Source organism: Procambarus clarkii, chromosome 62 (assembly GCF_040958095.1).
Source record: "Procambarus clarkii isolate CNS0578487 chromosome 62, FALCON_Pclarkii_2.0, whole genome shotgun sequence".
NCBI classification, from domain to species: domain Eukaryota; kingdom Metazoa; phylum Arthropoda; class Malacostraca; order Decapoda; family Cambaridae; genus Procambarus; species Procambarus clarkii.
Window position 1 is genome coordinate 7409969 of NC_091211.1, and position 12740 is coordinate 7422708.

The following is a 12740-nucleotide window of genomic DNA, read 5'->3' on the forward strand; positions in this document are numbered from 1 at the left end:
ATAGGGAACTTAAGTCGTGCCAAGAGGACCGAATTACAAACTCTTGCACACGAGTATCGACTAGACGCTCCCCCTTGAGCCAACAAAAATGAATTGCACAATTTAATATTGGATCACCTCGTAGATGAAGTTAAGATTGACTCTGAAACTCACGAAAATTATTCTATTGCAGATAGACATGCTCTGACAACTATGAAACTCAAGCTCGAACTTGCTAAGATCGAGCGGGAGCAACAAAAAGAAACTCTACAGATGACGGAAAGAGAGGCCGCCCAAAGGAAAGAAGAGCAGGAAAGAGAGGCGGCCCAAAGGAAAGAAGAGCAGGAAAGAGAGGCGGCCCTAAGGAAAGAAGAGGCTGCCATAAAGAAAGGACAACAAGAACGTGAGGCGGCCCTGGCTAAAGAAGCTCTACAAATTAGGGAAAGAGAGGCTGCAATCAGGAAAGAAGAGCAGGAACGTGAAGCCACCCTCAAGGAACGGGAGACTGCACTACTCCTTGAGCGTGAGCGAGTACAGCTTGAAGCAAAACAACGTCACCTGGAGATGCAACGCGAGCATGATAAGAAGCAAGCCGAAATGGCTAAAGCATGTCGACAACAAGAACTCGCGTTGGAAACTACACACCACACTCAGCGCCAACAAGCTACCGCTAATCTTCCCAAAAGTTTTAATGTCTCCCATGCAAGTAAGTTAATACCACCATTCGTTGAGACAGAGATTGATGTATTTTTCACCACTTTTGAGACCCTAGCTAAAAAACTTAGCTGGCCTGCAGATCAATGGTCTACCCTTTTCAGAGTGCATCTCACAGGTAGAACTGCAGTTACTCTCAGTACCTTAGCGTCTGAGAATGACTACCAGACCCTGAAGCAAGCAGTTTTGGACGCCTACCTTCTCTCCACCGAAAGCTACAGACGAAAATTCCGTGATTATCTAAAGACAAGTACCATCACCTTTCTAGAATTTGCAATACCAAGAAAAGAAATTTCATGAAATGGCTGGAAGCAGCACATGTCTCTACATTTTCAGAACTCGTAAATCTCATGCTAGTTGAGGAATTCTTGAGACGTGTTCCCCCTTCCGTCCGTTTATATTTAGCAGACAAAGAAGAAACCGACTACATCAGATGTGCGAAGTCAGCTGACACCTACAGCCTCATCCACCGGCTCACACCAGAACCACCTTCCAGTAAGAAGTCTTGGTATAGTTATGATAAAGTGAGTACCGATCAAGCGAGCTCTCAATTGTATTGTAAGTATTGCAAACTCTATGGACATACCATAGATAGATGTGGGAAGGCTCAATACAAAGGCAATGAAACTCCTAAACCCAAACCGAGTCCTCCTAAGTCCGGTAAACCTGTGATGAATGTTGGTGTTCCTGTTAATGATCATTCTCTCTTCGGCAAACACCTGTATCCTGGAACTGTCTCTACCAACGGAATAGATTCGGAGGGACGTTTCAAATTGAAGATCTTGACGGACACAGCGGCTCTTCAGTCAATAATATTGAAATCAGCTGTGCCTAACGTCACCTAAACCGGGGAAACCGTCCTTATCACTGCTAATATATATATATATATATATATATATATATATATATATATATATATATATATATATATATATATATATATATATATATATATATATAATATATATATATATATATATATATATATATATATATATATATATATATATATATATATATATATATATATATATATATATATATATATATGATAATTTACAGTGGGTACTATATTCTTGGGTATTGCATGTTCCAGTTTCTGATGATATACTTTAAGTTATTAATGTTTATTTCTGTATTCGGTACTGGGGGGGTCATATAATTTTGTAGTTTTAGTGCCTGTGGTTGTTCCAGGTGTCAATTGCAGGGAGAGACTCGCTGGTCTCTGGGTGGTAAAGGAGGACACACAGGTTGTGTGTGTGCTCCATGGTAGTGTATATAAATACTAATTTTATTTCTTACTTTATGTACGAAGGTTTCTGTGATGATCAGTAAACATAATGTTTTTCATTAGTACATTTTTGTAACTGTGATAGGTGACTTATATTCCTCACTGTGTGCGTGTGTGGGTACTTGGTCCGTTTATTGTTTGTTGGATTTAGACTCCGGTGAGGAATTTTGTGGACTTTGCCTAATATTCGTGGCTTGTGAAAATCATGAAAAATTTCAATTTTTTTGGAACTTAGTCAACTTTTCCTGGAATATGGATATAGCTGAATTTTCTCATGTTGGACTTAGTCTAGTTCCTGGTCTGGGGGGACTAAGACGGTTGAGAGGAAATTCTGACTCTGTCACATTTCTAGACATTGTAAATCATACGTTTGGAAGACCTGTAATTGACTTTACTTTTTTGTCAAGTATTTATAGTCTTGTACTTTCGTAGAGTAATTGAATTTGTCCCTTTTCCGGTCATTGTGGACTGAAATGCGCCGATTTTAGGAAGAGTCTAGACTTTGCCATATGTTAGTTCAGTTGGGACTTAGGTTTTCTGAATGCAAGCTTAGACTCTATCATTTGTCAGTCCTGAGGGGACTTATTTTTTGCAGGCAGGAGAGGGCTTTGACTTGTGTTATTGATGTCCATACTGAGATTTTACTCCACTCTGGGTACAATATGTCACTACCCACCATGTTCATGTTCTCAGTTGACCAGTGTTCCACTGTTATTAGGTGATTGCAGCCTAGTGACAGCTAGCTGCTGGACTTGTGCTGTTGTTAGTTTAAGTAAAATAGTTGTGGATATGTTGTATAAAAAGTGGTGACATGTATATATGTATGCTCCAGAAAACTGATGGATTTGTTCTGGAATTTTCCATAGCCTTAGACATACCCGTTGGGAGCCAGGTGGGTTTTTGATGATTTATGAGAAGGTTTATGCTACCAGCGATGCTGTGGGATGTTGTGACAGGACACTATACAAGACTCAGCACCCCACAGGGGCCCAATACCATAAAATACCCAAAACCATACAAGACCCAGGACTCCACAAGGCCCACCACCACAAAAGGCCAACCACCATACAAGACCTAGGACCCCACAAGGCTAACCACAACACATGACAGCTGTCATGGAGGGCCTATTCAGACATAAAACATTTATTAACATTAAATATTATATTGGTTTCATTTCATTGACTTGTCTGATTCATAAAGAAGGTTTTCCATTATTTAGTTTTGACGTAAGACATGGATAGCAAATGGAAGATAATATTGTGAAATAGGCAACTGATACACAATTTAAGATTGCAAATTTATTCCAATTATTTTTTCAGCACGACCATTGTTGTTGGTTTATTGCATCTATTAGTTCTTTGGATCTGTTGGTTCCTTAAAGCTTTTGGTTCCTTGCATCTATTGGTTTATTAAATCTGAAGGTTTATTGCATCTGTTGACTTTTGCACGAGTTGGTTCTTTGGATATGTTGGTTCCTTTCAGCTATTGAATTTTTGCATTTGTTGGTTGATTGCGATGGTTGGTTTCCTGCATCTCTTCGTTCTTCGCATCTGTTGGTTTCTTCCATATTTTAGATTCTCGCATCTGTTGGTTTCTCGCATCCGTTGTTATAATACATCTTTTGGTTTTTTGCATTTATTGTTTTTTGAATCGGTTGGTTCTTTTTTTGCACCTTTTTTTTTTTTGGCTTCTTTTTCTTTGCATTTGATTTTTTGGCTTCTATTTGTTTGCATCTACTGCTTTCGTTGTATCTGTTGCTTTTTTGCCTCTGTTGCATTTTTGAATCTGTTGGATCCTTCACCTTTCGTTTTTTCTCATGCATTTACTGCCAAAAATTTGGCGACACTCACCTACCAACCGAGTTTACATGTTAATGTCTCATATATTCCGATCATTTTTAAGCTCTCTTGTGTCTTGGATATTTATAGATCAGAAATATTCTGGGAATTTTGAATACTTTATGATTTATAGTTGTTTATCCATTATATATCTTAATCATTATAATTCCATGTATACACAGGTGTCTGTGTATACTAATATGTTCATATTACTGGTATGCTAATGTCTTCAGTAAACAGGTGACTCGTCAGCTTATGCACATGTTTATGTCTGGTGTGTTGTCTGTAAAACTAAGAACTTGAATGTGATTTGATTTTTGCTTAGAAAATTATGAAATTATATAATAGATAATTTACAATGGCTATATATTTTAATTTTACTGTTTACTTTTTAACATTAAATAATCGCTTTAATAAAAAAAAACAATGAAATTTCAACTTTTATTGATATATCTAAGTGATATTTTCTATCTCTTATTTTACCACAGATAATGAAGTCAATTTTTATTTAATAATGTTTGTTTAATATTTTCATGACATGCCTTTGATTGTGGGTGAGGTAATTAATTTGTAAATGTTATAGTTATTTTTTGGTCTGCTGTTGTTTAAAGGAGAATAATCACGAACGAAAATTATGAAGTATTATCAAGGATGAACGTAATGTTTGGATCATCACTTCTTCATATGGTGCAGTAGTCTTCAGCAGTCAACGTGGTGTTGCAGCAAGACTTGGCCTGGATGACCTCTTGCTCTGCCATCACCACAACACCGCCACCGCCCTGCCAAGTACAAGAACTGCATGAAAAATAACGCAGATGACTGATTCAGAAAAAGTTGAAATGGTAGTCAATATGTGGGAGATATAAGAAAAAGTAGTGTAGATGTGGGAGATAAAAGAAAAAGCAGTGTAGATGTGGGAGATAAAAGAAAAAGTAGTGTAGATGTGGGAGATAAAAGAAAAGATACCTTAGATGTGGGAGATAAAAGAAAAGGTAGTGTAGATGTGGGAGATAAAAGAAAAGGTAGTGTAGATGTGGGAGATAAAAGAAAAGGTAGTGTAGATGTGGGAGATAAAAGAAAAGGTAGTGTAGATGTGGGAGATAAAAGAAAAGATAGTCTAAACGTGGGAGATAAAAGAAAAGGTAGTGTAGATGTGGGAGATAAAAGAAAGGTAGTCTAGATGTGGGAGATAAAAGAAAAGGTAGTGTAGATGTGGGAGATAAAAGCACGAAGACAAACACAGGGATGCAACCGATAAAGTTAGTCATACTTTGTTGTAAATGTGAACAAATTAATGTACTTTTTAACATCATGAAATACTCCTAATTATAATATTAAAAATTTTCCGGAGCACTGCGACCGGTTTTTCATAGTACCATTTCCGAATTATTCATTTCCCATTTTCTCCTCTATACTTTATCCTGTTTTTCTTTCCCACTAATCATCATCTTTATTTTACTCCATATTAATTTTACAATTTTACCTTTGCACACCTTAATCTTTATTCTGTATTAAATACAGAATACAAATACAACTATTTTCAATACAGCTCACTTTACTTTGACCTTCTTCACTTTCCTCATCTTTACTGGGATGAGAATTACACCTCAGTAAATATATTTCCAACGAACGAAATAAATGAAAAAGTTTAACATACCTCAGAGAATCGTTTTGTTGGCATTAGTCATGTTCGTTACTTGATGGATGGAAGGGGCGTTTGTGGTGATGGTGTTTGGAATAATTGTGGGGCTTGCAGTGGTGGTGGTGGGGGCGAGTGGTGTCGTGGTGGACGGTGGTCACTGGGCCATTGGTAGTGGTCGTGGGGCAGTTTGGAACAGTATTGCCAGTATTGTTCCAACTGCAGTTCTTCAGACACACCATTTCTGTGCAGTTTTCAGTTCTGGAGAGAATAAATATGTTATGTAACCATTGGTTTTCCTGGGAAGTGTTATTATTGCTAATTTTACCTTTTACCAGAGTATAGTAACTCTGGTAAATATGCTTTTGTGACAGGTACATCCACATTTTGATATATAACCGTTTTCCAAGAGATTCCTGATAGATGCAGCACTGAGTAAACTTAAGAGTAACTCCATAATGGGCTCATTTGGTGCACTTTAAAGAGGATTACATTAGCATCAAGACCTTACAGGATGTCCTAAAGTATGATTCAGATAAAGATGATTGAGAGCTGTATATGATGAGTATGGCAGTATGAAGAGAATAAGAATAAGAGGAGGGAGGGAGAGAGAGAGAGAGAGAGAGAGAGAGAGAGAGAGAGAGAGAGAGAGAGAGAGAGAGAGAGAGAGAGAGAGAGAGAGAGAGAGAGAGAGAGAGAGAGAGAGAGAGAGAGAGAGAGAGAGAGAGAGAGAGAGAGAGAGAGAGAGAGAGAGAAAGAAAGAGACAAGAAGAAGATAGAGAGGGAAGATAGAAGATGAATAAAGAAAGAAAGAAAGATAGAGATAGAGAAGAGAGACAAAGAGGAATAAAGAAGGAGAGAGGGAGAAAGAGAAGAAGAGAGAGTTATATATATATATAGAGAGGAGAGGAATGGAAAGAGAGAGGAGAGAGACAGACAGACAGACAGACAGACAGACAGACAGACTCAGAAAACGGTAGAAACGAGGAGAGGCCGAGACAGATAGGCAGAGCTAGAGGGGCAGAGGCAGAGACAGAGAGGCCGAGAGGTATAGACAGGGAGGAAGCGAGAGTCAGCCAGAAACTGTTTGAATCTTCCCCTGGCACAGACAGAGAGGCAGAGGCAGAGACAGAAAGACAGACACAGAGACAGAGAAGCAGAGACAGAGACAGAGACAGACGCAGAGATAGTTAGGCAGAGACAATGTTCACGGGAGAAGGCCGACAGGCAGACTGGAGCCTAGCTGGCCGTTTGGACATCTGTGGGTCGCATGACGATATTCGAAACGCAAACAAATTTCATCAACATTATATAAAATTTGAGTTCAGAAACATTTCCATCAACGTTTATCAATTTCCATCACGATTTTTATCATCGTTATCACATTAATGCATTGATATGTCTTATTTCCTTGCTGACACAATGCAAGTTTAAAATATACATGTCTTTTTAAAAATTCAAAGCGTTCCTGAAGTTTCAGATAGCAAAGACTGTTGGCTTGAATGTAACCTCACAATGCCTACACCTCACACACACTCAATCACGCACACACACATGCACTCACTCACACACGCCCTCATGCACACACACTCAGTCACGCACACACACATGCACTCACACACACACACACACACACACACACACACACACACACACACACACACACACACACACACACACACACACACACACACACACACACACACACACACATGTACTCATGCACTTACTTACAAACACACGCCTTCACGCATGCACTCACGCATACACATATACGCCCTCACGCACACGCACACACCCCTCATAAACACACACACACCCTCCTTACCTTGAGGTTACCTTGAGGTGCTTCCGGGGCTTAGCGTCCCCGCGGCCCGGTCATCGACCAGGCCTCCTGGTTGCCGGACTGATCAACCAGGCTGTTGGACGCGGCTGCTCGCAGCCTGACGTATGAGTCACAGCCTGGTTGATCAGGTATCCTTTGGAGGTGCTTATCCAGTTCTCTCTTGAACACTGTGAGGGGTCGGCCAGTTATACCCCTTATGTGTAATGGAAGCGTGTTGAACAGTCTCGGACCTCTGATGTTGATAGAGTTCTCTCTCAGAGTACCAGTTGCACCTCTGTTTTTCAACGGGGGTATTCTGCACATCCTGCCATGTCTTCTGGACTCATGTGATGTTATTTCTGTGTGCAGGTTTGGGACCAGCCCCTCTAATATTTTCCACGTGTAAATTATTATATACCTCTCGCGCCTGCGCTCAAGGGAGTACAGTTTTAGGCTCTTTAGTCGGTCCCAATAGTTTAGGTGTTTTACTGAGTGGATTCTAGCAGAAAAGGATCTCTGCACGCTCTCCAGGTCAGCAATTTCTCCAGCTTTGAAAGGTGCTGTCATTGTGCAGCAGTACTCCACTCTAGAGAGCACAAGCGTTTTGAAAAGTATCATCATCGGTATAGCATCTCTAGTGTGAAAAGTTCTTGTTATCCAACCTGTCATTTTTCTTGCAGTTGTGACGGCTACTTTATTGTGTTCTTTAGAGGTAAGGTCTTCCGACATGAGTACACCCAGATCCTTTACATTGCCTTTTCGTTCTATGTTATGATTTGCCTGAGTTTTGTACGTGGTTTCCGTTTTTATATTTTCATTTTTTCCATAGCGCATGAGCTGGAACTTATCTTCCTTAAACACCATATTATTTTCTGTAGCCCATAGAAAGACCTGATCTACATCTGATTGGAGGTTCGCCGTGTCCTCTATGTTGCCTACTCTCATGAAGATCCTAGTGTCATCTGCAAAGGATGATACAGTGCTATAGGTTGTGTTCTTGTCTGTGTCCGAAATGAGGATGAGAAAAAGTACTGGAGCAAGCACAGTACCCTGGGGGACTGAGCTCTTCACGGTTGATGGGCTGGATTTTATTTTGTTGACTATTACACATTGGGTTCTGTTGGTCAGGAAATTGTAGATCCATCTGCCTATTTTTCCGGTAATTCCTTTTGAACGCATTTTGTGTGCAATAACACCATGGTCACATTTATCAAAAGCTTTTGCGAAATCTGTGTAAATTACATCAGCGTTATGTTTGTCTTCCATAGCATCTAATGCCATATCATAGTGGTCCAGCAACTGCGACAGGCAAGAGCGCCCTGTTCTGAAACCATGTTGTCCGGGGTTATGGAGTTGCTGTGATTCCATGTATTTTGTGATTTTACTTCTTAGCACTCTCTCAAAAATTTTTATGATGTGCGATGTTAGTGCTATCGGTCTGTAATTGTTTGCCTCTGCCTTATTTTCTCCTTTATGAAGTGGTGCTCGCTCGACGAGCTGCACTTTATTACTAGCCTACGCTGGGACTTACACAATAACAGACCTCCCTGTCCATGCTGAGCCCTACACAATGACACAGATCTATATATGCTGGGCTATACACAATAACAGATATTCCTGTCATTACTGGGAATGTAATACACAATAACATACATCCCTCTTTCCTGTCTGTCCTGTGCTCCACACAATAATTGACATTCTTGTCTATCCTGTTCCCTACACAATGACATAAACCGGTCTGTGCTGGGCTTTACACAATGTCACATACAGTGTATTATAGGTTCTATACTTGGACATGAACACTTGTGTAATTCATGCTGGGAGCTACACATTGATTCAAACCTGTCTAAGCTGGGCTCAACACAACTGTTATAGTTATAATAGTTATGGCTCACATTAAACAGAACTCCAGGTTTAACTTCTTAAGGTCCCAAGGTCCTAAGGTCCTTAAGGTCTTAAGTGAAACACTAAAATTAAAAAGTTTTAATATAATTACCGAAATAATCAAACAAAAGATAACTTTAGGAATCGCCCATCTAACTCTTGGGTATGGAACAGGAAAACAAATTACTTTACTAGTATTTACCTCGATGCTCTAATAAAACTGACTGAGAAAACTCAAGGTAGGGTCATCTATTACTTTTTATTCAAAATGCAGTTCAACAGGTGCTCAGCAAACACTTTAATATATAGACTTCATCATAGATAAGTCATTGTCGCAAGACGAAATCACTTTAAGAACATACAAACAAAATCTACTTAACTGGTGAGAGGAGATTTTCACCCATTTATTTCATACACGACCGTCTAAACATAAAGGTGACAGACAGCTCGCCTCCTCCACACAAGAGATAACATCAATACATAGTCAGCAACTCATCGGATTATCCACATCATACATAACTGGCCAAACTAGCATAAAAAACAGTAAAATGTTAACAAATCCAGGAATATATATTATATACTTGTAACTGGCCAATAAACACATTTAAAAAAATATTCTTTAATAGCAACATTTATGTTTGGCAAGACTGAGCGACAAGCCCATATGAAATGGCAAAATAATATACTTATTCAATTTCTGTACGCCTGCATCAGACTTAGATGTTTGTTGGAAAATAATTACATATCCTAGACCATTACTGAAAAATAATTGCAATGAATGCATAACAATGCAACATCACGTGACAGAAGAAGTGATACAGCATCGATTATAATTCAGTATTTACAGTTCTTAGCTTTATTAGTAAACATTATAATACTCATTAATTTAGAACAAAATGATACCCATCCAACCTGCCTATGCAATGCGATTTTCTAGCGTTATGTGAGGATGTAATCATGAGGTTATAACAATATCGGACATCCCTGTCCATACTGAGCATATCGGACTGCCCTGTCCCTACACAGTAGCATATATCTCTGTCCATACTAGGCTATACACAGTGGCATATATCTCTGTCCGTACTGGGCTATACACAATGACAGATAGCTTTGTCAGTACTGGGCTATACACAATGACAGATATCCCTGTCCATACTGGGCTATACACAATGACAGATTTTCCTGTCCATACTGGCCCCTACATAATGACAGACATCAATGTCCATACTGTGTCCTACACAATGACAGATATCTCCGTCCATACTGTGCTCTAAACAATGACAGATATTGCTGACCATACTGGTCCTTTAAACAATGGCAGACATCCTTGTCCATACTGGCACCATCCCAATGGTAGATTCCCTGTCCATACTGGTCCATTCACGATGACTGATATCCCTCTCCATACTGGCCCCTAGACAATGCCACACATACTTGTCTTTGCTGGTCCCTTCACAGTGACAGGCATTCCTGTCTATGCTGGCCCCTACACAATAACAAACAACCCTGTCTATACTTAAAGCTACACAATGACAGACAACCCTTAGGGGCCTGACAGCTGAATGAACAGCGCTTTGGATTCGTAGTCCTGAGGTTCCGGGTTCGATCCCCGGTGGAGGCGGAAACAAATGGTCAGAGTTTTTATCACCCTGATGCACCTGTTACCTAACAGTAAATTGTTACCTGGGAATTAGACAGTTGTTACGGGCTCCTTCCTGGGGGGTGTTTAACAAAAAGGAGGCCTGGTCGAGGACCTAGCTATGGGAACGCTAAGCCCCGAAATCATCTGAAAATAACCTCAAAACAACCCTGTCCATACTGGCCCCTACACAATGACAGACATCCCAGCTTTTTCTGGCCCCGACACAATGACAGACATCCCTGTCCTTTCTGGCCCCGACACAATGACAGACATCCCTGTCCTTTCTGGCCCCGACACAATGACAGACGTCCCTGTCCTTTCTGGCCCCGACACAATGACAGACATCCCTGTCCTTTCTGGCCCCGACACAATGACAGACATCCCTGTCCTTTCTGGCCCCGACACAATGACAGACATCCCTGTCCTTTCTGGCCCCGACACAATGACAGACATCCCTGTCCTTTCTGGCCCCGACACAATGACAGACATCCCTGTCCTTTCTGGCCCCGACACAATGACAGACATCCCTGTCCATTCTGGCCCCAACACAATGACAGACATCCCTGTCCATACTGGCCCCGACACAATGACAGACATCCCTGTCCTTTCTGGCCCCTACAAACTGACAGACATCCCTGTCCATACTGGCCCATAGACAATTAAAGATGTCCCTGTCCATACTGGTTCCAACACCATGGCAGACATTCCTGTCCATACTGGTCCCTACACAATGACAAACATCTACATATAGACGAGGAGTCACAATAACGTGGCTGAAATATGTTGACCAAACCACACACTAGAAAGTGAAGGGACGACGACGTTTCGGTGTCCTGGAACATTCTCAAGTCGATTAAAAATGGTCCAGGACGGACCGAAATGTCGTCGTCCCTTCACTTTCTAGTGTGTGGCTTGGTCGACAAACATCTGTTTCCTTACTAGGCCCCCCACAATGAATTCAGCATGGAATACATCCCATTCAATGCTGACTTCTACACAATGACAAACATCCCTTTCCACCCTGGGCGATACACAATGACAGACATTCCTTGACCAAAGAGGGGATGTATGGTCAGGGATGTCTGTATATCTGTAGGTATATATTTATGAATACTTACTGGGCTCTGACTGACATACTAGCTCATAGACAATGAGAGACTTCCCTGTCCATAATCTCATCTACACTATGACAGATATCCCTGTCCAAACTGGTCCTAAAACAATGACAGACATCCCATTAAATAATGGGCCCTACAAAATACCAGATATCCTTTCCATCCTGAGCTCTGCACAATTACAGACATCCCTGTCCAGACTGGTCCCAACACAATGACACACATTTCTGTCCACGCTAGTACTTCCACAATGACAGACATTCCTGTCAATACTGGGCTCTACACAATGACAGACATCCCTGTCCAGACTAGTCCCTACACAATGACACACATTCCTGTCCACGCTAGTACTTCCACAATGACAGACATTCCTGTCAATACTGGGCTCTACACAATGACAGATATCCCTGGCCAACAGTCCTTAAGCAAAGAAAGACATCCCTCTCCATAATGAGTCTAAGACAATGACAGATATCCCAATCCATTGTGGGCCGAATACAGTGACACACATCTCTGTCCATAAAGGCATCTGCACAATGACAGACATCCCTGCCCATACTGGGCATTACACTGTAACAGACATCCCTATTCATACTGTCAAATAAACAATGACAAACATCCATATCCACTCTTGGCTCTACATAATTACAGATATGGCTGTCCATATTGTCATTTACACAACGACAGACATTCCTGTCCATACTGGCATCTACACAATGACAGACATCCCTGTCCATGCTGTCTCCTGCAAAATGACAGATATTCCTGTCCATAGTTGCTCATAGACAATAGCAGATCTTCCTGTCCATGCTG

The 12740-nt window shown here is 40.7% G+C and overlaps 1 long non-coding RNA gene across 1 annotated transcript; it reads right to left on the reverse strand.

Annotated features, from left to right (window-relative positions):
- Nucleotides 1-3267: 3267 nt before the first annotated feature.
- LOC138354255 (uncharacterized) lies at nt 3268-6104 on the reverse strand. The gene is made up of 2 exons (XR_011223485.1): nt 5480-6104; nt 3268-4601 (listed from the first exon to the last, which is right to left on the reverse strand). It is a non-coding gene; the product is annotated as an uncharacterized lncRNA (long non-coding RNA).
- Nucleotides 6105-12740: the final 6636 nt, after the last annotated feature.